A 26,793-nucleotide genomic window follows, 5' to 3' on the forward strand; every position below is an offset into this window, starting at 1 on the left:
TTTAAAAAATTTTTAATGTCTATTTATTTTTGAGAGAGATCGAGAGTGAGTGGGGGGGGGGGGGGGGGAGAGAGAGAGAGAGAGAGAGAGAGAGAGAGAGAGATACAGAATCTGAAGCAGACTTCAGGCTCTGAGCTGTCAGCACAGAGCCTAATGCAGGGCTCGAACTCACAAACTGGGAGATCATGATCTGAGCCAAAGTCAGATGTTTAACCCACTGAACCACCCAGGCATCTTAATATATCCACAGTTGCTGCCTCATATATGGATTTTATTCTTGTGAAATTACAAACAATTCTAAATATTTCAGCCTTTTCTTTGATAAAAACCAGAGCAACAGTTTTATGTAAATATTGCATTTGCAACGTGCATCATGTCTGGAAGAAAATCTCAAAAATTTCTTGCAAGTGGAAAGAGAAAATTCTTGGTGAGGAGCAATATAATTTAAAATAAAAACAAACAAATGAGGGGCACCTGGGTGGCTCAGTCAGTTAAGCCTCTGACTCTTGATTGGCTCAGGTCATGATCTCATGGTTCATGAGTTGGAGCCCTGCCTCAGGTTCTGTGCTGACAGCACAGAGCCTGCTTGGATTTCTCTTTCTCCTTCTTTCTCTGCCCCTTTCCCCATTTGCATGTATGCACGTGCTGTCTCTGTCTCTGTCTCTGTCTCTGTCTCTGTCTCTCTCTCTGTCAAAATAAAAAAAATAAACATTAAAAAAATAATAAACAGACAAAAATCTTGCTTGATGCTTCTTCCTTCAAAATAAGTTTCGAGTCACCTTCAATGGGGTGCCTGGGTGGTTCAGTCGGTTAAGCGGCCGACTTCGGTCATGATCATGATCTCAGGGTTGTGAGTTCGGGTCCCACGTCAGGCTCTGTGCTGACAGCCTGGAACCTGCTTTGGATTCTGTGTCCCCCCCACCTCTCCTTGCCCCTCCCCCACTCATGCTCTGTCTCGCTTTGTCTCTCAAAAGTAAATAAATGTTAAAAAAAATTTAAAAAAAGAATCACCTTCGAAGTTGAAGTTCTTGTAATAGAAAATTTATGAAGCCCTTTCCTGTCATTATAGTTAAACCTTTTTAAAGGCAAAAATGTTACACAGCTAAAAAAAGTTTCCCCTGGGGCGCCTGGGTGGCTCAGTCGGTTGAGCGTCCGACTTCAGCTCAGGTCACGATCTCGCGGTCCGTGAGTTCGAGCCCCGCGTCGGGCTCTGGGCTGATGGCTCAGAGCCTGGAGCCTGCTTCCGTTCTGTGTCTCCCCCTCTCTCTGCCCCTCCCCCGTTCATGCTCTGTCTCTCTCTGTCTCAAAAATAAATAAAACGTTAAAAAAAATTTTTTTTAAGTTTCCCCTATTTTCTATGTTTTTTTCACAGTTAATTCTGAAGCTTAGAAGTATTTACATATCAAAAGCAGGACACCCCAATGCTAAAATTATAATGATATTAATTAAAATGGACACAATATATAACTATTTTTCTATTCAAAAAATTGAATCTAGCTGCTTCTATATTAAGCCATCAAAAAAACCCACAAAATAAAATAAACATAAAAATAGAAAAAAGCAAACACAGTTTTGTCCCCTATTTCAAATTACTTCTGTCCACATTTCCTCTTTATCCTCATTAATCTATTATCTCTTCGGTTGGCAAGCAGTGTATCTTATTCTTACTCATGCATTCATGTCCCTATGTATCAACTTCCTTATTTCCCAGGACATAGAAGAGAATTTTACATTTTAATATTTGAATAGTTATATATTTTATTTTTAAACCCACATTCCGCAAATAGATTTCTGTGGTTCGTGGATTTGATGTATGATGAAGCCAATAAAGGACTGTCTCAGAATGAACAATATATCAATGGCCTCATGACAGCTAGATAGATTAATTCAAATTAATACCAAAATAGACCATGATATATCAGTTTTCCAATAGTACTTTATCTTCTCACTTCTCACATAGTGGAAATAGGAATTCCCACTATGCAGTGTAGATAATATATAGAAACCTTTGAGTTCTCAAATTTGGGTGACTTGTATAAATAAAATCCGTGACAACACCGGTCAGAAAAAACAGAATCATATTACCTTTATTTTTGTGACAAAGGGACCTTTTTAGGAGACATCAGCATAAGTGGTAAAAAGCTGTTAGACATTTTCTTAAGCTGAAGTGATAAAATTTCTACTTTGAAGTTTTGAGATATAGAAGTCCAAAGTTCAGTTTTCAGGAGAAATTAATTTTTCACATTCTGGCATCAAGAGTACACAGTCTTGATGTCTATCTGTGATTAGATTAGAGGGAAAGCCACAAGACAAAGGCAAGCTCAGGAATAATTTAAAAGACCCAGTCTCTGATTTCCCAAATACTTGAGGGGGAAAAAAAATGGAGAGAAATTTCTACATGGAAAACCCTGTCATATTTAGAAAAACTACTTTCAGTCAGTCATTTAGATGCCTTCAGGAAAAATTAATATAAAACTGTTTAAACAATAAACCTGATATTAATTGTTGGCTAAAATAAATAACAGTAAGTTCAATGTCTCACGCTGTTTTTCCCAGTAACTCTTTTGGCTCTGCCTTTTCTATGTGTTGGTTGGTTTCATCAGTGAGGCTGTTATTAAGATCATGGAATCAGTCCCAGGCTTTGGATCAATTCATAACAATAAAAGAGAATGGACAAATAGTCATTTAAAGAATTAATTCTAGAAGATAAAAGAATAATTGTATCATAGTTTCCTGAAAGCTTCTCACATCCCATTGATCCAAACTGGCTAACATGTCCATTCTTAAACCAATCACTGGTGAGGAAGGAAGGCTTACTACCTGTTCAGTTGGGCCCAAGTTAGCTTTTGGAGGTGAGGGAGGCCTCTTCTGGTGCACCGGGGATATATGAGGAAAGATAGCTATAACAAACAAACAAAAAAGGAACCGTGCTCAAAATGAGATGAAAAGGAGGAATGAGTAAAATTTCTACACTCAAGTTTTGATATATAAAAGTCAAATACATGATAATGTACACTATAATCATGTATATATTATTAATGACTATATAAAATACATTTTCATATTATTGATGCAAACAGATTAATTTTTTTGAGAACTGCATCTCACAGATAAAATTTCAGCTTGTGTATAATACTGGGTTGTTTTGGTCAATAATTTTGTTCCCATTACAGAATCAGATTGCTATAAAGATAACAAAATTTCCTGTTATTCCAAACCAAAAGAGAAGATGGCTAAAACATTTTTAAGCTAGCCGATAAAATAATTAATTGAAATCTTCCTTATTTTATATGTTCTTCATATATTATGAAATCCAACCCAACTCCCCAAAGATTAAATGTATATCCATTCGGGTCCATTAGTAACTCAGCTCCACTTAGCATTGAAGATTAGAGTCCTTCCACCTATAGATTCTATTATTTTCAGTTCTAAATCCATTAATACATCAGAATCCCATTTCTTCTAGCAAGTAAGATTTAGAATATTAGATGAATGCTCCATGGAAAGTACATGTTGTGTTTGACTCACATGCTGTAGTAGTTGGAGACATATTTGGGCCCCTAAACTCCAACTTTCCCACTTCTTCAGCACACTGTACACTTTGCCATTTGTTAGAAGAGAACATAGGTCTTTTGGCCATGTGTTTCCAGTTAAGGATAAAAAAAAATGTAAAGGAATATGCCTTCTAGTACCTTCTTTGACAGTTGACTAATCCATGTTCTGCTATAACAAAGAAAAAAAAGAAGGCATTGTAATTAGTTGTTTAAACTCCTTCTTTGATTAATAAAACAAGTTTCTCCAGTGCTAATTCTGCCAGAGTTTTGGAAGTCAGGTGATCTCAGACTCCCATCTCTCTTGCGGCACATTTGTTGCTAATTTCTTCCTAAACTTAATGTTGAGGGGCAGTAGTCATTTTTGAATGTTCAAACATTTGGCACCTATTTTGAGGGCTAAATCCACATTTCCATTTTTGCTATTCTAGTTGCAAGTAAGAAAAATTTAGACCTGTCAATGCCCACACAGCAATGGCAAAGAAGGAATGCTTATGGGGAGCAGGGAAGCTAAGAAGGAGTGCCATGCTTACAACTGGTATATTTTTATTTTTCAGTATCACATTATAAAATTTAATTGTGAATTTCCATTCTTATTTGAAGGACAAGTAAGTTGGGGCTGTTACTCTTGTGCTGGAAGGAGAACGCCCTGCATGGCTCCACGCTGTTCCTGATTCTTACTGTTTTTCTGTAATCACCTGTGATTTCTCCTTTAAGTCCCACCATTTATTGCCATTTATTACAAGTTCACCAGTAGATTTTCAAGTAAAATAGAGGTCTTAGTAGTTATTCTAATATTGCCATTATTGCATTTATTGCCATTTATTCCAAGTTCACCTTTTATTGTTTAGGACTCCATCTGCCTCACCTTTGCTTGGTTATTTTTTACTGTGAGACTGTACCTTACTCTTGAGTCACAATGACTGTTGGCAAACTGGTCTTGCTTTATCCTGGGTAGATAATAGCATTTCAGTTTACAGAGAATCAAATCCTGTAATTCTGCTTCCCATACCCTAAAACCCTTTTTTGTTCCCCTACCAATTATACGGAAATTTGGGGCTATGGACATCATGAAGCAGGGCAAAATTTTCTTTATACTCTTAGATTCCGGGAATTGTACATATCAAGTGATGCCAGATCTAAAGATAGAGTAATTCTTCTATTCTCAATTCTACCCCCGCTCTGGTCCAAAGTTTAAGTCAACAGAATATCTTGTGGTTTAGGTTATAGTATTTAGAACAATCCCCTGTATTTGCAGGGCGTTTAAATGTAGGTAGCAGGTCCAACCTGTCTCATTAAGAAACTGGATAAAGTCAAATTCAGCTCTAAAAGTTTCTACATTTTTTGTCCGAACACAAATACGATCTTACTGGTATCTTAACATCAAATGTGAGTTTCTGTATTACTTTCAATTTGATATATTGTTTAGGGTGTTGCCAGCTGCTAATCAATTAAACACTAAAACTTAGTAGTTCATCACTCTAGAAGTCTTTTACTCATGTTATATCCAAAAACGTGTGTTCGGTGGCCAGGCTTGCATGAGGCAGTTCAAAGATTCAGGCTCCTTCTGTGTTATGATACTGCCATCATGTATAGTTGTGGATACTTTTCCAGCTGGAGAAGGAAAAAATTCATAACATCTACCTGTTTCATTCACATTTTAGACTAGATGTGACACAAGACACTTCTGCTTATATTCTTTGGGTCCCAAGAGAAATGGAGACTTGAAAATGTAGTCCCTGGTGGGGCAGCCCCTTTCCAGAAATCAGTCTTTTCTATGAAAGGGGAACACAAATTGTTAGAGGACCAATAGCTGCTGGCCAAAAACAGTGATATTACTAATCAGAGAGGTCTTAGTAGTTATTCTAAGAAAGCACACTCATCTTGGAAAATATTTCATAACTCTAAAGAAGTAAGATTTATAGCTTTAAGCACTTGGATACTTTAGCTTCTATCACAAACCAAAGAACAAAAAAGATGCTGAGAAACTCTATTTTACTTGAAAATCTACTTTTTAATGAAAACCCAGACTTCTAGTCATGTTGGCAGTGCGAGTAGTCCAGTGAAACCCACAAATAATGATTATAAATATTAACAAAAATTTAAACAATCTCAATTGTTTGAAATAGACATAAAACAAGCAGGAAGGGGGGGTGCCTTTCAAAGAATGCTGTGATAAGAATTATACTCTTTATAAGTATACTTTAAGTATACTTTATAAGTAAGTATAAGTATACTTTATAAGTATACTCTTTGTAAGTATGTGACTTTTCTCTTTTGTCTCAGAATACTGTCTTGTCTTCTACCCCAGTGCTCAGCTCTGGTAGTAGAAAAGCATAGGTTTACTCCCTCAAGGTTGGAGTGGACAAAATTGGAGGTTGATAGAATATCTGGAAGCCACAGAGCCAAATAAGGAGTAACTTGTCAGATCTTGATATAATTTAAGCTATATATGCATAGGGAAGTATGCCAATTATCTATTTATTGCTTCTCAGCTCCAAATTCATGTTTTATTGTCTGTTCTACAACAATGGACGCAGGCCCTATGAATAAATATTTTGTTTTCCATCTGAGAACAGCATTATTAGCAGAGGGCACTGGACTGGCATTGAAGAAGGGAGGAGTTATACTTCCTGGTCCTGGTGTGCTCTCAGTCAGCCTCTCGCACAGCTTCCCAGGCTCACTGTATGTCCTGCAGCATGAATGGTACCTGTGGTGCTCCATTCCTGCAGTGGATGGCACTTGAAGCCAGCATTTACCTCAGCATCCCTCTCAGGCAGATAGCTTGCAGTGAAACACCTACCCATGGGAAGCTTTTCCTGGCATCCTAGAGGGTGGGTTTCTGGCAAGTTCTTCACATACAGTACCACAGTGACTTTCTCTATCATCCAGCACACCACAGCCATGCCTCTCACAGCAAGATCTCCATCTCAGCCCTGGGACCTCTTCTTTGGACCCAAGATGTTAAGATATGATTTCTTGTCAAAGCTTGTCTTTTCCTGCACAAAACCCCTGTAACATTTTTACACGTATCTGTAGGAAAGTGAGACAGGGGCTGGAGAAAATTCATACAAGGCTGGTGCGGAGGAGTTTATAAGTGTGTTTCTAGGAATATTTGAAAAGTCACACTGCTATGAGATTTTTGAAAAGAAGACATGTGGGTCAAACTGCAGACTTTTAGTTAAAATTGAAAAACTTTAGAACAAGCCATCTGAAAGGGGGTGAGGGTTAAGTCCATAATTTTCCTCTTTTTAAAATTATGTTTTGTAGAAAGTATCTAAAATGAAATTTTGGAATTTAACTCCTTGTGAAATGACTTGAAAGAAATGGTGTATTTTCTGTGTTTCAACTAATAAGGTTATGATGATGATTGATTAGTTGTTCAATTTGATGAGATCAACTGCTTTTAGGAAAATCCATTAAAAAGTTCTCACTTCATCTCAGATACAAGGAGGCAGTGTCACCTGAAGTTCAACTAGTGTTGGGGATAGGGATGGAAGTAGGAGTAGGGTACAGCTGGGTATTCTCAAATCCAGTTATCCTTAATAGGTGAGATTCCTGTTCTGTAGCATTTGAGTCTGTAGAGACCCTTGCCTGTGCAACAGAGAAACACAGGGGGAAGAAACCTGATTATTCACATTTAGGATTGTTAGGTGTCTTAGAGTGTCTTCAGGAAGTGAAATAAAATCCATTATATCTGATTTTACTCAAATGTGCCTTTTTTTTTCTTTTTCTTTTCCCTATAGCTGACTTGTGTAGAAAACCTTGGCATAAGAGGTTGGCCATTGTAAATGGAATTTGTCTTTTTTTCTTACAGCTATTAAAGTCACCTAATGAAAAACTGTATTTTTTTTAAATAATACTGTTTGAGGATATTTAGACAGTTTTAATATCAAACTATATCTACAATTTTATTTTTATTTAACTTTAAAAGTTCTAATTCTGTAACTGACTTAGCAAATATCTTGTACTTTTCTAAAAAATAATGTCTTAGATTCTAAGAGGTTTTGTAATAATAACAATAATAATAATTGCAGAAGGAAAAGAGTTTGTATACTGGAGTTGAAGAAGCAAGTAAATGTAAAGTGGAAGGTGATGGCCAAGTTTCCCACTCTTGGAAAGCACAGGCTAGAATGAGCTGTGCAGTACTGGACTAGAGGTAGAGACATCAGTATGAACTTGTGATTAACCTAATACAGATGAATGGATACAGAAATAATTAGAGATACATGTGTATACGTTTCCTAGGTCTGTCTGATCAGAGGGCCAGGGAGCAGTGATAGCATATTAGTAGTGAGCATACCAAGTACCTAGATCATGGTTTCCTTTGACCAAAGACTCAGGGCTCCTTGGAGAAATGACTGATTATAGGGGTGAAGCAGGCAAAACATAAGATAAAGGTGGAACACTTTATAGTACCAGGAAATAAGGAAGTGCTCGAAAATGGGGGCATGTCAAAGGGACTCAGGAGCCAAACTGAAAGAGCTCCAAAGACTCAGTGTTGGAACTTGAGCAACAAAATAAAACTATAGTATCACATTATAATCCAACTTATAAAATAAGTATCCATGAATACAGAGTGATATAACTAAATGACTGAATAAATAAATAAATGGGGGAGAAGAGACAAACATCCCCTCTAGGACACAGAGCTTAATCACCTCCTCTCTGACCCTCCTTTGCACTTACTTTCTTCCAGAGACTAGAATATGAAAGGGGGGAAAGTAACTTTACTTTGAGGAAACATGACAAAGTCTACCTTGGCCGGGTGCAAGGTAAACATCATTAGTGTAAGTCATGTTGATGTATCTTTCATATGACACGATGAGAGAAAAGTTCTAATTTATAAAACTTATTGCATGGAGCCATGAGTTTAGGGTCTTTCAGATACCCCAATCAGCAGATGTGGAGGATACAAAAGATACAGTAATTCATTATAAAGTAATATTATAGAATGTCAAGGGCATATATACCCACAGGTATGTGTGTTTATATATATATATATATATATATATATATATATATATATAATATATATATTATATATATGTAATTTGATTTATCTAATACATTTAAATCAAACAGTGCTTTGAATACCTCAAGATAAGTTGCATTGTTAAATCTGCTATTAGAGAGATTGGATTATTTCCCAATTCCTCAATATCTTCATTCATTGTGCCCTTTTTTATATCCTATGTAACTGTCATGATTTAGCTATGATATCTTCCTAGAAGAGCCCTTGAACAATTTTTGCGATGTGTTTTCTGGAAAAGAATTCTTAAAATAAGTTTAATAAGATTTATTATGTTTCTTCTGAAATTTCTGGATAAGAATATGTTACAGTAAAAAGAATTTAAAACAGAGCATTAAGCCTTTGGAAGGTGGCTGATCCAATTTAAGACCGATTAGACTCATATTTCAAAAAGACACAGGAAGAACTTTCTGAGGTCAAAGTCATGGGTAAATTCTTTTGTAAAAGCCTCAATTTCCACCATTAGTAGGTTGGAAGGCAGCTTGTTTAGCCAACAGGTTTTCGTGTCCGCTCTAGAATTGAATGCATCTTCTTCAGGTACTATGTGATCTTTTGCCAAAGAAGCTTTTTTTTAATCTCTGATTTTTCATATAAAATGGGAAAATAATAGTAATTGCCATATCAGGCTAATGAATGAATCAAAGGAAATGATTAATGTGTCAGCACAGTGCTTAGCACATAAGAAACACTTCAAAATATAATGCCTATAATTACTAAGTGTCCATGATTCTTTTTCCCAAAACTACAACACTTAGCCTCTTCTTATAATTCCATTGTTTTGCATATTAGTAAGTGGTGTTATATGCTGGGATCACACCATTCATTAACTAAGGGGAACTGATAAGGGACATAAACTCTCAGGAACTTCTCAGTGGCTGATGGTGAAGCTATGTCAGTACCATGAGGGTAGTCACTGAAAAGAGACTACAGGTACTGAGTCCCTGAACTGTTGTATTCAAAAGCATTTCATAGACTTTCTTTTTTTTTCCTCTTAAGTAAACAAGGAAGGCTAGAGGGATTAAAGTTGACCAATTTAATTACCTTCTCCCAGATCAGATAAGGCTCTGATAAAGTAGTTTCCCTTGAGGCAGGTCTCTTTGACCTTGAGCCTATTTCAAAATGGCTACTTTCCCCTCTTCCTGTCTGAAGCACTGGTCAGGTTTCTTCAGTCTTCACCATAAGAACCTGGAGTTTCTTCAGGTTAAACCTGTGAAAGTGTAGGTGCTCCCCTAGGAGTAGGCCCCAGGAGGTTTTAATGCTCAAGCCATTCCACACTCAGCCTCCACCAATTAGTCAATTACCACCTGAGTGTTCCTACAAGTTATGGCTCTAGCTAGTAAACTGACCTCAGCTGTTACTCTTTGTATTTACTTGTCTCTCCAGTTTTTAAGGAAGCAGTTTGGCCTGTGGGAGTTCAGTTCCCGGATGGACCTAAGAAGAGGTGTTGGCTTTCAGGTCGTGCAGTGGTGTTTACGTCCAAGAACTAAAACTGTAAGTTCTGATATTTTTTATTATTTTGCTTTGCAGCTTTCTTGACAATGCTAATACTGTACATTCAAAACATAAATGTATACAAATTAAGCTTGTTCTTACAAATTAAGATTATTTTCTTTTGTTTTTTAAATGCTTATTTTCTTTTTGAGAGAGAAGGCAGGGGAGGAGCAGAGAGAGAGGGACAGAGGATCCAAAGTGGGATCCCCGCTGACACTAGTGAGCCTAATGCGGGGCTCAAACTCAAGAACAGTGAGATCTTGCCATGAGTCGAAGTTGGATGCTCAACTGACTGAGCCATCTGGAGATTGTTTTCTTATTCTGAGTTCAAGCTAAGATAGACAAGTATTTTTTTAGTCTTTCTTGGCCTTAACGTATTTTCTAGTTCCTTTTGTTTTCCTGAGTGTGTTGTCTTGTACAATCATGGTTTTATTCAGAGTTCTCAATTCCAATGGCTTGTGTTGTTTTAGTCCAAGACCTTATCTTTATCCTCTAGTAACTGAGACAAGCAAAAACCCTTAGGCACAGATTTTTAACCATTCTAATTTCTTGACCCTACTTCATCTTTCCCCCTTACAATGTTGCAAGTTCAGATTTAAAGGTCATTCGTTATTTTTATTTTTTAAGTTTATTTATGTATTTATTTAGAGAGAGAGGAGGGGCAGAAAGAGAGCGAGAGGAAGGGGCAGGACAGAGAGAATTCCCCGAACCCGGGGCTCAAACTCTGGAATCACGAGATCCTGACGTGATCTGAACTCAAGAGTCAGATGCTTGGGCGCCTGGATGGCTCAGTCGGTTAAGTGTCCGACTTCAGCTCAGGTCACGATCTTGCGGTCCGTGAGTTCGAGTCCCGTGTCAGGCTCTGTGCTGACAGCTCAGAGCCTGGAGCCTGCTTCCGATTCTGTGTCTTCCTCTCTCTCTGCCCCTCCCCCATTCATGCTCTGTCTCTCTTTGTCCCCAAAACAAACATTAAAAAAAAAAAAAGTCGGATGCTTAACTGACTAAGCCACGCAGGTGTCCCTCGCTTTGTTTTTAATCCAAAACATCCATGTATTTTTGTTTTTTTTTTGTTTTTGTTTTTTGCAGGCATGTTTTCAGTTTCTTCTTACTGACTTGAGGCAGTTTCAGACTAGATACCTGAAACAACTATATTGTGGAAAGTTCAAATCACAAAATAAGTGATTCTTGGATCACTGTGATGTTGAAGCGATTACTCATTAATAGGAGTTATTCACTCTACATGTGCCAGGCATGTAGAATGCAATGAGCAAGATATCATTAAGTTCCATTTCCCCTAAGGTGTATCTATTTAAAAGTGTTGGGGAGAAAAAAAATTTCCCTTCAATTCTACATCCTTTGTCTTGTCTAATAAAGTTGATGTAAGATTGACTAATAAGAGAAAAATATAAGACTCAAAAATGGGTCTGAAAGAAGTGACCAAAGCAGGAAACTTTTATACCTTTTGGATAAAGAAACAGTAAGTGTGAAGAAGTGACCAGGCAAAGAGGTTGGGGCTTGTAAATTAGAGAAGAAGTAACCAGGCTGTTTATAAAGTCTTCTTGGCCCTGAATTTCTTAGTTTGGGTGATAAGGATACCTTCTGCCCTCCTGGTACAGGGAGGATACCTTTCATACGGAAGACTGATATTTCTTGCTTTCAGGGGGTCAATGGAGGGTCAGAGTGTCCTTGCACTGGCTGTTTCTCAAGTGACTTTAATTTAACCTAATATGCCAAAATGCCATATTTGGGGGTGGCAAAAGAAAAGTAACTCTCCTCTTTCAACAGAAAGAGACAAATTAATAAACTTGAAAAGCAAAAAGCTAGAGGCACAAGTGTGGAGTGATAAAAGAACACAGTGAAGGGAGAACACCTACATAGACCTCACTGGGTAAACATAGTCGGGGATGGCTTCAGGGAGAACCTGAAGAGTACCTAGAAATGTTCTGGATGAAAAATGGTATGTAGGGTTTTCCAGTAGTCAGAAACAATATAAGCATAGATAACAAGGGGAAGTAAATAAATTTCAGTGACTGGCCTGCTATGTTGGTGGAAGATGAGGGTATGGGAGAAAATGTATGAAATCAGACCACATGATGGCTTTTATGTCAAAATGAGTCTGGATTGTATTTTGAAGATGAACAGGAAATGTTGGAGTATTTTAAGCAGAAGAATAGGAGCACGGAGTGAATTGTACTTTAGAAAAACCATACCAATAGACATACAGAGCAGTGGTTCTCAAAACTCAGCATATGTCATAATCTCCTGGAGAGTTTGTTGAAACCAGATCTCTGGGCACAAACTCCGTAGCGTTTGTTTCTAAATCCAGGTGAGGGGCCCTGAGGATTTGCATTTTTAACAAGTTCCCAGGTGATGGTAATACTGCTGGTCTGATGACGCACTGAAAATCACTGTGGAGGTTGAGTAAAATAAATTGAAGGACAGGCATGATAACAAGGCCAGTTAGCTAATGTGAAAGCAATAAAATTAGCCAGGCACCAGCAAAATGAAACAAAACTGGCAACACTAGGATTATTGACTTAATGTAGTTATATTTTAGTAAATAGACAAATTTGAAGTCTCCTAATTGATCACTGTGACCCTCTTCTCTCCTTCCTCTGCTTTCACGCATTCTGTTCCTCCTTCCCTAATGAGTCTATCATGCTGTGAAGTATCTTGATAGAGGTCCAGGAAGAAGTAAACATATACAAAATAAATAGAAGAAACAAGATCAATAGGGTTATAAATAATTCTCCAACTTTAATGATTTGGTATTTTATGGTACAATTTCTTACATTCTTATGAGCCATCATAATTTTGAGTTCCAAGTCTTTCTTACATCTTAATCTGGCTTAGAATAAATGATTGGAGAAAAGACCCACAAATCAATTGGGAAGAAAGCAAGCATGCCAGGTCATGGTACATGAAAAAGGGGAAAAACAAACAAAAACTGAAAGAGGAAAAATGAACCCCCCCCCAAAAAAACCCCCAAATTTTTAGGTACAATAATTTATCATTAGTTCAATAAGTATGAATGGGGGATGAGGTTAAGGCATTTATGCTGTGTATTCTCCTACCCCCTAACCTTCCAGTGAGTGGGGGTAGCTTTGCTCTTGTAGTTACGTTTTGCTTTGTATAATAGGGTTTTGAAGAGGCAAATGTACAAACTGAAAACTTCTCCCAGTATGTAAAACCACTTGTTTTACTAGTTATCAAGTGAAGATTGCACATGGTTTTATTTTAGGTTAAATTGGAAGGTTAAACTAAAGGAGAAAAATAATCTGGTGTTTGAACATCTGACATTCAGGTCAACAGGGTAGAGATTTCTATAGTAGTATTTTTTGGGTTTTATTGCTCTGGAAAGGTGGTTTGGCCCTGTGTATTAGTGTATTTTTTGGATATAATATACCTACTATATTTGATTCCAGGGGCAGAAATACAAAGTATCCCTTCTTTCTGGCTTTTAAATTGGTGGATGTGTTTCCTTGGCAACTATCAACCTGCACGGTAGTGGCACGATGTTATGAAACACAGGGCCCAGTTGAATACACCAGTTGTTTGGGAATGTATGTTTGGTTTGCTGCACCTTATGGGATGAGGAAATAAGGTACTTTATCTCTGTGAACTTAACCTTTATAAAAATCTCGAGGCATAGCTTTTCCTTGGTTACTCAGCCCTCTTTATTGAACTATCCTTGTGATTGCTTTATAATTTTGAAAATTTTGTTACCCCATCACAGGTGACCTATCTCCAACCTTAAACTGTCTGGGACATTCTTAACCTCCCCAACTTTACAAAAAGATTCTTTCCTCAACTCTATATAAATTGCCTTATAGCCACTTCCCTCACAGTTCTATTTCAGTGCTTTTTCCTTCCTGTTCCCATAATACTTTATATATTTTACTGGTGAAAATATTATAAATTCTTCAAAGGTTAAGAACTATTGTACACTTCGTTCTGTATCTCCATGAATCTGAATGCATTTATTAGATTATTCTAATCTCTTCTTCAGAAGCCCTTGTTTCTTCTTTACAATGTTTTTTAAAGTTTTATTTATTTATTTATTTTGAGAGCGAGAGAGATGCAGAGAAAGAATCCCAAGCAGGCCCCATGCGGTCAGCACAGAGCCCAGTGTGGGGCTCTATCCCACACCCTGGAGTCATGACCTGAGCCAAAAAATCAAGAGTGGAACACTTAACCGACTGAGCCACCCAGGTGCCCCCTTTATTCTCTTACTGCGAAATCTCCTTTTATCATCCTACCAAGAGATATGTTCTGCATATTCTTAAACTGTCTTGGGATTGTTTTATAGAACTCTTATCTGTAAATCATGTATCCAAAATAAAATGGCCACCACAGGAAGGTGATAGGTTTTGAGATAACAGGAGAAGTGCAGTTGGTGAGCTAGAAATCACAATTTCTTCTCGTTGATACTAAAAATACAGAACCTTTTCGTATAAAACAGTTCTATATCAAAATGAACAATAAAGGCTTGATGTCCTCATGGTACTTGACGAAACACAAAATGTTTAGAGAGGTATTTCTTTAAAAGCACGTTTATATTAGGACCTGGAATACAAATGTATCTTTTTATCACTTGTATTTCCAGAAATTACCATTAAAATAATTTTTATCCTCTCCATATTCTAAATCACAGGAAACTATTAAAACTGTTCATAGTGCAACCTGCAGTGTCTTATTGACGCACACTGGCTTATTCTAATGTACTCGTTATTGGCTTGTTGGTTGAAATGTAAGGTTTCTTAAAGATCTTTGTGTCTGTATTGAGGGTCTTAGCCTTTGGACTGCACAGCTTGTCTTCTGGTTTTATAATGCAGCCTATTTCTAGGTCTTGAATAATGTAAAATGCAGACAAGTTACTTTAAAAAGAGTCTTGCCTTTTTGTAGCAGCTGCTGCTACTGCTGGCGTCATTGTTATTCATGTACAAGGATGTAGCTGAAAAGACCAATTCATGATCAAGACAAGAATAACTGAATCAAAAAGGTATTAGGGGGAAATTTAATCATAAAATGTAAAAATAATGCTTTGGGAAAGCAGTAAAATCTTTGAGTACTTATTCTAAAATGTAGATTACTGTATTAGCTGTTAAAATACTGATTTTCTTTTTACTTTGCCATTTTCTCTTTTCTTGGCTATTGTGATTTTGCTAAAGTTCACAATGAAAATCCTATAGCCAATGAGTTGAAAATTCTAAGACACTGAGAAAACTACAACCATATTTTCTTCTTGAAGCCAATAGCATAGCAGCAAGTTAACATTCCCCCATTAGCTAGATTCTGGATAATGGTACACTGTAGACCTGCTGTGAGGAACAGATGTTGGCAGATGTAAAATCTGCTTCATTTCACAAAAGGTTAAACAACTCTTAAGCATCTGAATTAAAATTGTGGGGGTATTTGGCCCAGTTCCCAAGGTTTCTCAATGATTTTACCAAACAGACTAGTTTCAGTTACATTGGTTATAGAAGTGGCTAACATGAAGAGTGGTTGTCGAACATAGGATCATGTTTATGCAGAAGGTGAAATAAAAACTAATTTTTTTGTAACACAAATTTAGGTAGGGTGCATCATTAATATATGACATAGAATCTGTCTCATTTATCTTATAGAGTCACCAGATGGTTTGACTTGTGCTAGGTCATTCCCAGTAACATCCATTTACTATAAAGTGTTGCAAAGGAGAATTTTACTATTGATGCTGTCAATTGCATCTAATGAAACCAAATGATAAGAAAATTAAGATGTACCTGTAAAGAAATTATTTTCCTGTTTCAGAACAGAATGTTCATGGATTTGAGAAATAAGGGAAGAAATATATATGTGGCTATTGATAGTAATAAAGGAAAAGATTACAGCACTTCAGTAGGTAAATTTGACACATTATATAATTTATATTCTAGTCCAGTCATCTGCAGGTGAGAAATAGCCAACACCTTGAATGACATTTTCTGCACTTAGTTATATTCATGTGTTTCGAGGTGAGAAATGACATTTTAGATACCATTTCATAAAATTCTAAGTAGATATTAAAAGACCTTTAAGGGCATTTAATGAAATACTTTATTTCTTTGGAAACATGGAGGAATGGGGAAATTAATAAACATAGTTTCTACTTAAGGTCAAAACTACTCACATTTTTTTTAAAGGAAAGTGACATGTTATTGATATATATATATATATATATATATATATAATATATATAAGTATATAGTATATATATTATATATTTAGTATACATAATTAGTATATATAGTATATATACTAATATGTGTATATTAGTATTTATAATGTATATATATTTATATATAAAAATCCATTTATTTATATCTATTTCTGAATATGTGGCCATTATTCACATCCATAACTACTGACAAAAAAGAACCCTTTTATGCAATCTTGTAAGTGTGGCCAACAGAGTCCCACAGTTTGAGCACTGTATATGTTCTTCAAGACATGCTGTCATTCTCAATTTGTATATGGGATGGCAGAGCTATGTGTTAATCCTGAGTACACACCTTGTCATTGACCATAACAATTCAGGTGCCTTTTATTGAACATGAATTCTATTTTGGTTGCTTTATATTCAGTTTTCTGATTTTATTTTTCAGATGAAGAAACTGAAGAAATAAAGTTTAGTGACTTGTTCAAATTCACCTAGCCATTTAGTATCTGAGCTGTATATTTGAACCCAGGCCCATGACCCTCAACTCAGCTCATTCTACCATACCACTCTAACTCTTCTCATGGTGCCTTTATAATGAAAGAAGAATGGTCATTTTTCCACTTAGATAGTAGTATATCTAAAGGAGAATTTGAGGGTAAGCAAAACTGGGAGGTAGGCAAACTTTTACTTCATATTTCCCATCTCTACCTTCTATGTAAATATCATGCCACTTTTTTGTCTCCAAACATCTTGGGCTTACGTGGAAACTGTGACCCAGGCTCCTTGACTTCAGGGTGCCATCATGGTGCCCTCTCTTGGCAATAACATTTGGTATTCGTCTGTTGTCTCTTCAGAAACTTTGTTCTCTTGCTAAACTTTACCTCTTCCATGACAGGCAACTATGAGAATTGCACTCCAGTTTCTAAGGTGACAGTTGACAAATTAATCCTCATATAAGGGCTAATAACTATTACAGCTTAAGGGCTATGTAAGCTTTCAACAGGCATATATGCATTGTAACAGCTATTTTAAAAATGGTATAACCTTTGAATGATGGGATATGTGAGACTGTAGCAAGGATTTAAGGAGAAATTTGGGGGGAAAACACTTGTCAGACACCTCAAATAATGTATTTTCAAGGGAAACTAATTTTAGGGGGTTTTAAAATGTTTTTAAGAAAATTGGTGGCGGGGTACCTGGGTGGTTCTCAGGCTCTGCATTGACAGTGCAGAGAATTCCTGCTCAGAGAATTCCTGCTTGGATTTCTCTCCCTTTCTCTCCCCCTCTCTCCCCCTCTCTCCCTTTCTCTCCCCCTCTCTCCCCCTCTCTCCCCCTCTCTCCCCCTCTCTCCCCCTCTCTCCCCCTCTCTCCCCCTCTCTCCCCCTCTCTCCCCCTCTCTCCCCCTCTCTCCCCCTCTCTCCCCCTCTCTCCCCCTCTCTCCCCCTCTCTCCCCCTCTCTCCCCCTCTCTCCCCCTCTCTCCCCCTCTCTCCCCCTCTCTCTCCCCCTCTCTCCCCCTCTCTCCCCCTCTCTCCCCCTCTCTCCCCCTCTCTCCCCCTCTCTCCCCCTCTCTCCCCCTCTCTCCCCCTCTCTCCCCCTCTCTCCCCCTCTCTCCCCCTCTCTCCCCCCCCCTCTCTCCCCCTCTCTCCCCCTCTCTCCCCCTCTCTCCCCCTCTCTCCCCCTCTCTCCCCCTCTCTCCCCCTCTCTCCCCCTCTCTCCCCCTCTCTCCCCCTCTCTCCCCCTCTCTCCCCCTCTCTCCCCCTCTCTCCCCCTCTCTCCCCCTCTCTCTCCCCCTCTCTCCCCCTCTCTCTCCCCCTCTCTCCCCCTCTGCTCATCTCTGACTTGTGCTTTCTCTTTCTCAAAATTAATAAAGAAACTTAAAGAATTGGTGGCAAATGCATCGTTACAGTATTGTATTTTAGATGTATTAAAATCAGTGGCTTAAATTACAAACCTGAGGTTAAACTACCCATTTAAATATGTATTTAGAATAGCAGTATGTTGAAAGATAAAATCAATGCAAACATTAACCTGTAGGTATACCTGACACATGAACCAAAAGTTGAACATTAAAAGAATATCATTTCCATTAGCAGTGGTGATGGAAGGTAAGAAGTGATTGGAAGGAAATGGAACAATAGTTTAATTTTAAGGAAGTGACTTTATGGAATAGGGATGAAAATTCTTTTTAAATTAAAGGTCTTTAATTGCATAAAGTAGTTCTATTGCTTTGTTTAATAACCTATGGTTAATGTGTCACATAATTAATAGATAAAAATACTGCCATTATAAACCAAGTGATTGGAATTGTGTTATAAACATTGCTTATATCCACCTAGATGAAAAAAAATTAAGAGTATTTTTCCAAGTAAGTGATTTCAATCATAGGTCCTCTACAAAAAAAAATTAGGGGTGCCTGGGTGACTCAGTCAGTTGAGTGCCTGACTGTTGATTTAGGCTCAGGTCATGGTTCTGAGGCAGTGGGACTGAGCCCTGTGTTGCGCTCCATACTGAGAATGGAACTGGGTTAAGATTCTCTCTCCCTCTGCCCCTCCCCTGTTCACGTGTTCATGCTGTCTCTGAAAAAGAAAAACTAAGCCCAAATCCCTAGGCATGGGCCCATGCAGTAATTTTTTTGAGGTCTCCAAAATTGATTCTAATGTGATGTCAGAATTGACAAACTGTGGGCTAGGCTAGGTAGTGATAGGTTATGTAGAAAGACTTTTTTAAATTTTACTAACATTATAACAGTACTCTTCAAGTGCAGTCCATCAATTTTCATGATCTAAGTTATAGAAAAGGAGCTTTTCTTACTTGGCTTTTGGTTTTGTTTCACTCGTGTCCCAAGTACTGGGGCAGATGTATATTCCAGTAAATATTTTTTTGAATGAACGAATGCACTTTGTATCTCATTATCTTCATATTCTCAGAAATTTCTCTTGGCGTATGAAGTTGATATCTTTGACCAAGCTGTTGTACCAACTCTTCCCTCCATTCATAGCCAGCTACTTACATTCTATACTTACTTTTCGCTGCCTTTAAAACCCACTCAAAACCTACCCCTAGCATTCTATTAAACTTTCAGAAAGTACATCAATAACTTTCTTACCTCTCAATGTGGTGGACATTTTGTTCAGTTCTCCTCTTACTCGTTCTTGACCAGCAGCAATCAATAGTAATGATCACTGCCTTTTGAGACATTCTCTTCCTTTACTGCCAAAGTACTATCCTAGTTATCTTCATCTTCTGCCCATTTATCAAATGCTAGAATTCCTCAAGATACAGCCCTCTACTTTCTTCTTTTAAGGTTATCTTCTCTAGAGGCAATTTGCTTAGAGATGAGTACTCCAAAAAAAAAAAAAAAAGTTTTCTAGCCCCTGTCTCTTTAAGGAGCTCAATATTTATTTCATTCATTCATAAGATATTTATTGAACTTTGATTATGTGACAGACCTATTACAAACACGAGAGGCACATGGTATTAGACTGGCTACAACTTCTTTTTTTTTTTTTTTTTCAACGTTTATTTATTTTTGGGACAGAGAGAGACAGAGCATGAACGGGGGAGGGGCAGAGAGAGAGGGAGACACAGAATCGGAAACAGGCTCCAGGCTCTGAGCCATCAGCCCAGAGCCTGACGTGGGGCTCGAACTCACGGACCGCGAGATCGTGACCTGGCTGAAGTCGGACGCTTAACCGACTGCGCCACCCAGGCGCCCCTACAACTTCTTGCTATTATGGTGCTTTGAGTATAAGAAGCTGAAGCTTATTTCACCTGTGAATATTACATTTTATGATGCAGTTACTCGTGCTACAGCTTTCTCCTTCATTGGTGTATAAGTGCCTCAAAAGTAGAGAGCATATCTGATTGTGTTTCATTATATTTTCACTTCCTAACACAGTGCCTGGTGGAAACTGAATGACTATTTGTTGAATGAATGCACAAAGAGTTGATATCCATATTTCATATAAGACACTAATTTTGCTTTGTTTACTTGTCTCTGAATAAATTTACTGAATAAATCTCTGAATAAATCTTTTATACTTGATATTCAAGTACAGACACCTGAACTAAGAAGTGCAGTCTCCTATATTGTCTTAGTTTCAACTAGAGTAATATATGAAAATTATTAGCCAAATCATCTTCAGATGTAAAATAAGATACAAAGATCAGCGTTCATATTTAAGGTGAAAATTGTGGAAGTCCCTTGATCCTTTTTTTGAGAATTCTAAAGGGCTTTATGAATATTTTTAGTTGTCCTTTGCTAAGTAAAAACTCAGATTTGAAAATGCTAGCAGGCTGAAATTTATGTGCTTTAACCACAAAACAGCATTCCTTTGATGTATATGAGGTTATTTTCTAAGTGTTAGTTCCACTTAGATACTAAAGGCCAGATTCTGAATGTAGAAGTATTATTTTTTAGTGAAGAGGTTGTGTTTTTTTTTTCAGATTAAAATGGCGTTGCCAGCATTTCAAGGAGCTGTTGTCCTGTGTTCCATTTCTATGACCACAAAGCCAGTGCCACCACATAAAAGTGTGTAGATTGTGCACCAGCACCACACTGAGACATTTGATCGAGAGGGCAAGTGTGGGTGGAAATTAGTTCATGGAATATGTGGGAAGGTGTCTAGTTTCTATAGATCACTAGATTTTAAGATCTATTCATCAAGGGTTTTTAGTCTCTGACTCTCCAATTGACTTAAAAATCCCTGAAAGAAAGAAATATCCCTGCCTAACCCATTGTATATCTAGCATATTTAGAGCTTCCAGGGGTCAAGGAAGGCCAATAACCAGAGCTTCTGTATACCACAACACATCCATTCTAGCACACCCTGGTCTAATTCATATCCATGAGTGGATTTTAAGAGTTCAGGACACTCCTAAAGGTGAGCGAAGGCTCTCTGGTGCTTGAAAATGGGAAGTGACATTTTAGTCACTTGTCCATCTATCCTGGGAATCCTTGGCACACAACCTGGGAAGTTTTTATATCCCTTGTGGGTCCCATGCATAGATATTAAAAGCAAAAATCAAGGCTTTTAAAAAGTTTTTTATTTAAATTTCAGTTAATATACAGTGTTAGTTTCTGAGGTACAGTAGTGATTCAACACTTCCATACATCACAGGCACTCATCACAAGTGCTCCCTAATATACATCACTTATTTAACCCATCACACACACCCCCACCTCCCTTCTGGTAACTCAGTCCTCTATAGTTAAGAGTTTGTTTCCTGGTTTGCTCTCTCTCCCTCTTTTTTTTTTTAACCCTTTGTTCATTTGTTTCTTAAATTCCACATATGAGTGAAATCGTATGGTGTTTGGCTTTCTCTGACTTATTTTACTTCGTATAATACCCTCTAGATCCATTCATGTCATTGTAAATGGTAAGATTTCATTGGTTTTTATGGTTGAGTAATATTTTAGAAGTGTGTGACCATACCTTCTTTAAGCATTCATCAGTTGGTGGACACTTGGGCTGTTTCCATAATTGGGTTATTGTAGATAATGCTGCCATAAACATCAGGGTCCATGTATCTCTTTGAATTAGTATTCGTGTATTCTTTGGGTAAATACCTAGTAGTGCAATTGCTGGATCATAGAGTAGTTCTATTTTTAGCTTTTTGATGAACCTCCATACTGTTTTCCAGAGTGGCTGGGTCAGTTTGCATTCCCACCACCAATGTGAGAGGGTTCCCCTTTCTCCACATCCTCATCAACACCTGTTGTATTTTGTGTTTATTATAACCATTCTGACAGGTGTGAGGTGATAACTCGTAGTATTTTTTTTAAGTATTTATCTTGAGAGAGAGCATGAGTGGGGGAGGGGCAGGGAGAGAAAGAACCCCAAGCAGGTTCAGCATAGGAGCCCAATGCAGGGCTTGATCCCACAACTGTGATAGCATGACCTGAGCCAAAATCCAGAGTCAGATGCTTAACTGACCAAGCTCCCCAGCTACCCCCCATTATAATTTAGATGTGTATTTCCCTGATGATGAGTGATGTTAAGCACTTTTTCATGTGTCTGTTGGCCATGTGTTTGTTAGACTTCTTTGGAAAAATGTCTATTCATATCTATTCATGCCCATTTTTAACTTGATTATTTGATTTTTGGGGTGTTTTATAAGCTCTTGACATATTTTAGATATTAAACTTTTATCAGATATGTCATTGGAAAATTTCTTTTATTCCATAGGTTGCCTTTTAGTTTCATTGATTGTTTCATTCACTGTGCAGAAGCTTTTTGTTTTGTGGTAGTCCTAAGAGTCCATTTTTGCTTTTGTTTCCCTTGCCTCAGGAGCCATATCTAGAAAGAAGTTGCTACAGCCAATTTCAAAGAAGTTATTGTCTGTGTTCTCTTCTAGGATTTTGATGGTTTCAGGTCTCACATTTAGGTCTTTAATCCATTTTGAACTTAGTTTTGTGTGTGGTGTAAGGAAGCTGCCCAGTTTCATTCTTTTGCATGGAGCTGTCCAGTTTTCCCAATACCATTTGTTGAAGAGACTGTCTTTTTCCCAGTATTCTTTCCTGCTTTGTTGAAGATTAATTGACCGTATAGTTGTGGATTTATTCTGGGTTTTCTCTTCTGTTCCACTGATCTGTGTTGTCTATTTTTGTGCCAGTACTATATTATTTTGATGACTACAGCTTTGTGATATAACTTGAAGTCTGGAATTGTGTCTTCAGCCTGGTTTTTCTTTTTTCAGGGTTGCTTTGGCTATTCAAGGTCTTTTGTAGTTCTATACAAGTTTTAGGAGTATTTATTCTAGCTCTGTAAAAAATGCTAGTGATATTTTGATAGGGGTTGCATTAAATGTGTAGATTGCTTTGGATAGTATAGACATTTTGACAATATTCTTCCAATCCATGAGCATGGAATGTCTTTCCATTTCTTTGTCCTCTTCAGTTTCTTTCATCAATGCTTTACAGTTTTCAGAGCACAGATCTTTCACTGCTTTGGTTAGGTTTATTCCTAGGCATCCTATGATTCTTGGTGCAATTGTAAATGGGATTCATTCCTTAATTTCTCTTTCTGCTGCTTCATTATTGGTATATAGAAATACAGCAGATTTCTGTGTAGTGATCTTGTATCCTGCAAGTTTACTGAATTTGTGTATTAGTTCCAGCAGTTTTTTGGCGGAGTCTTTCAGGTTTTCTATATATAGTATCATGTCCTCTGCAAATAGTGGAAGTTTGACTTCTTACTTGCCAATTTGGATGGCTTTTATTTCTTTTTGTTCTCGGATTGTTGTGGTTAGGACTTTGGTAGTATGTTGAGTAACAGGGATGAGTGTGGACATTCCTGTCTTGGGCCTGACTGTAGAGAAAAAGCTCTCCATTTTTCCCTATTTAGGGTGATATCAGCTGTGGGTTTTACATATATGACTTTTATTATGTTGAGGTATATTCCCTCTGAACCTACTTTGTTGTGGGGTTTTATCATGAAAGGATATTATACATTGTCAAATGCTTTTTCTGCATATATGAAAGGATCATACGGTTCTTATCCTTTCTTTTATTAATTTAGCATTTTGATTGATTTGTGAATATTGAACCACTCTTACAACCCAGGAATAAATACTACTTGATTGTGGTAAATGATTTTATAATAAAAATTATATTTAAAAAATGCGTTGTCAGATTGCTAGTGTTTTAATTGAGAATTTTTGCATCTATGCTCATCAGGGATGTTGGCCTATCATTCCCATTTTTAGTGGTGTTTTGTCTGTTATGGTGTGAGGGTAATGCTGGCCTTATAGAATGGATTTGGAAGTTTTCCTATTTTTCTAGTTTTTGGGGTAGCTTGAAAAGAATAGGTATTCTTTAAATGTTCAGTAAAGTTTGCCTGTGAAGCCATTTGATCCTGGACTTTAGTTGGTTGGGGTCTTTTTGATTACTGATTCAATTTCTTTGCTGGTTATTGGTCTGTTCAAGTTTTCTATTTCTTCCTGTTTTAATTTCTGGGAATTTATCCATTTCTTCTAGGTTGTCCAATTTGTTAGCATATAGTTTTTCATAATCTCTTATAATTGTATTTCTGTGCTGTTATTTCTCTTCTCTGATTTGTGATTTTATTTATGTGGGTCCTTTCTCTTTTTGATAATTCTGACTAGAGGATTATTATATTAACTTTTTCAAACAGCCAGCTCCTGGTTTCTTTTTTATATCATTTATTTCTGTTTTAACTTTATTAATTTTTTATTAATAAATATTAATTAATCTTTATTAATTTTTCCTTCTAGTGTAGGCTTTATTTGGTTTTCTAGTTCCTTTAGGCATAAAGTTAGGTTGTTTTATTTGCATTTTCTCTTCTGGAGGTAGGCCTGTATTGCTATATACTTCGCTCTTAGGATAGCTTTTGCTGCATCCCAAAGATTTTGGACCATTGTTTTCATTTTAATTTGTTTCTATATATTGCTTTATTTCTTCTTTGATTTCCTGGTTGACTCCTTCACTGTTGAGTAGCGTGTTGTTTAAAACCTTTCCAGGTTTTTTTTTTTTTTTTTTTTTTTTCCTGGATGACTTCATTTTACAGTGTTGTGGTCAGAAAAGGTGCATGGTATGACTTCAGTCTTCTTAAGTTTGCTGAGGTGGTCTTGGTGACCTAATATGTGATCTATTCTGGAGAATGTTGCATGTGCTTGAAAAGAATGTGTATTCTGTTTTATGGTGGAATGTTCTGAATGTATCTGTTAAGACCATTTGGTCCAATGTATCATTCAAAGCCATTGTTTCCTTGATTTTCTGTTGAGATGATTTGTCCATTGATGTAAGTGGGGTGCTAAACTCCCCTACTATTACTGTGTTATTATCAATTCTTTATTATTCTGTATATTTGGATGCTCCCATGTCACGTAAATATTTACAATTGTTATGTCTTCTTATTGGATTGTCCCCTTTATTATATAGTACCCTTCTTTGTCTCTGGTTAAGTCTTTGTTTTGAAGTCTAGCTCCTCTGATAGAAGTATTGCCACTCTGGCTTTCCTTTGATACCCATTTGTGTGATAAATGCTTCTTCACCCCCTCAAATTCAATCTTCAGGCGTGTTGAGGGCTAAAATGAGTCTCTTGTAGGCAACATGGAGATTTGTTTGTTTTTTTATTCATTCTGACACCCTATGTCTTTTGATTAGAGTGTTTAGTCCATTTACATTCAAACTAACTAATATGCATTTAGTACCATTTTATTTTGTTTCTGGAGATTTTCTCTCTTTTTATCATTCATGTTTTGCTGATTTTCTTTAGCGATATACAGTATTTGGATTTCTTTCTCTTTACTCTTTGCATGTTTATTAGTGGTCTTTGATATATGGTTACCATTTATATATAACCTCTTCTACAAATAGAAATCTATATTAAGTTGATGGTTGTTCAAATGTGAACCCATTCTTTTCTTCTCTCCACCTCACATTTTTGCCATCTCACTGATGTCTTCTATTTTTCTCTCAAGCCTCAAGAATATCCTTATGATTGTTGCTTTAAAGATGTTGCTTGTATCTGTTTTGCTTAGATCTCTGGCTGTGTGGCCTTATCTTTTTCTTTGCTTTGGCATAAATTCCTCCATCTCTTGCCTTTTTCTAAGTCTCTGTTAGACAAGCCAGTTATGTCTCCTGCTGCTGAAAATATGGCCTTATGAAGAAGAGGTCATATAGTTCCCAGGGCTTGACACTTTAGGGGGTGTCTCCAGTGTGTGCAGTGTGTGTTCTGCTGTTGTGTTGTGGCTGCTGTATCCTTCAGGCTAGTCATCCACAGGGGCTGTCCTCACTTGCTGTGGGCAGTGTTTGGTCCTTGGCCAGAATGTGGTGAGTTTTAGCTAGGTATGTTCTGATTTCGCTGGTAAAATGAGACCTGTCACAATCTCTGTCAGAACCGAGGCCCTGAAAAACTCTCTGGTTGGGAGATGTGTTTTGGGCAGGGGTTTGTATTGGTCTTCTGGGAGAGGGGCCAGCTGTGCTAGGACTCGGGCAAGCTTGACTAAGAAGGGCAGTCCCACCAGAGTGCAAGGGTTAGGACTTATTGGAGGCAAGTTAGGCAGCCAGTGTTGCTACAGCACTGCTTTCCATAGGGGGCTCTGTGTTTATGCTGAGGGGCAGCAGAAGGAAATGGCACTGGCCATCTCCTTTGTTCCCAGAGAGGTGTCTCTGTTAAATGCTGTCTATTGGAGGAGCTCTGAGCTACAAGAACGGTAAAAATTTCCCTATTGTATGCCCCAACTCTCTTCAGATTGCTTTTAACATTCTGTCTGCCTCCGGGTTTGCTGTATTTTCTCCAGGAGCGAAGCACTGCCCTCTGAGATCTATCCAGCCAAGCCTGCTGATCTTTGAAACTGCAGGCTTTAAGCTCCACTGGTTTCAAGAACTGAAATTCAGCCTCTTTCATGTTCCAAGCTTTGGACAAACGTTCTCCTTGTGTGGTCCCATGTGTGCCCCTCTTTTTCTTGCCCTTCTCCCTGACCATGGCTCCCTCCCCTCCATGGCACCCATAATCTGCTTCTTCCCCAAACCACATCTCTGCACTTCCTACCTTCTTTAATGTGGCCTCTT

At 37.5% G+C, this 26,793-nt stretch overlaps 1 protein-coding gene across 1 annotated transcript in view; it reads left to right on the forward strand.

Moving 5' to 3' along the window:
• XIRP2 (xin actin binding repeat containing 2) overlaps positions 1–26,793 on the forward strand; it is a 693,081-nt gene that overhangs the window by 58,285 nt on the left and 608,003 nt on the right. The window contains exon 4 of the mRNA XM_045033894.1: positions 9,967–10,074. The gene's annotated coding sequence lies outside the window, so the exon portion shown is untranslated. The remainder of the gene's footprint in view (positions 1–9,966; positions 10,075–26,793) is intronic.

This window comes from Felis catus, chromosome C1, assembly GCF_018350175.1.
Source record: "Felis catus isolate Fca126 chromosome C1, F.catus_Fca126_mat1.0, whole genome shotgun sequence".
NCBI classification, from domain to species: domain Eukaryota; kingdom Metazoa; phylum Chordata; class Mammalia; order Carnivora; family Felidae; genus Felis; species Felis catus.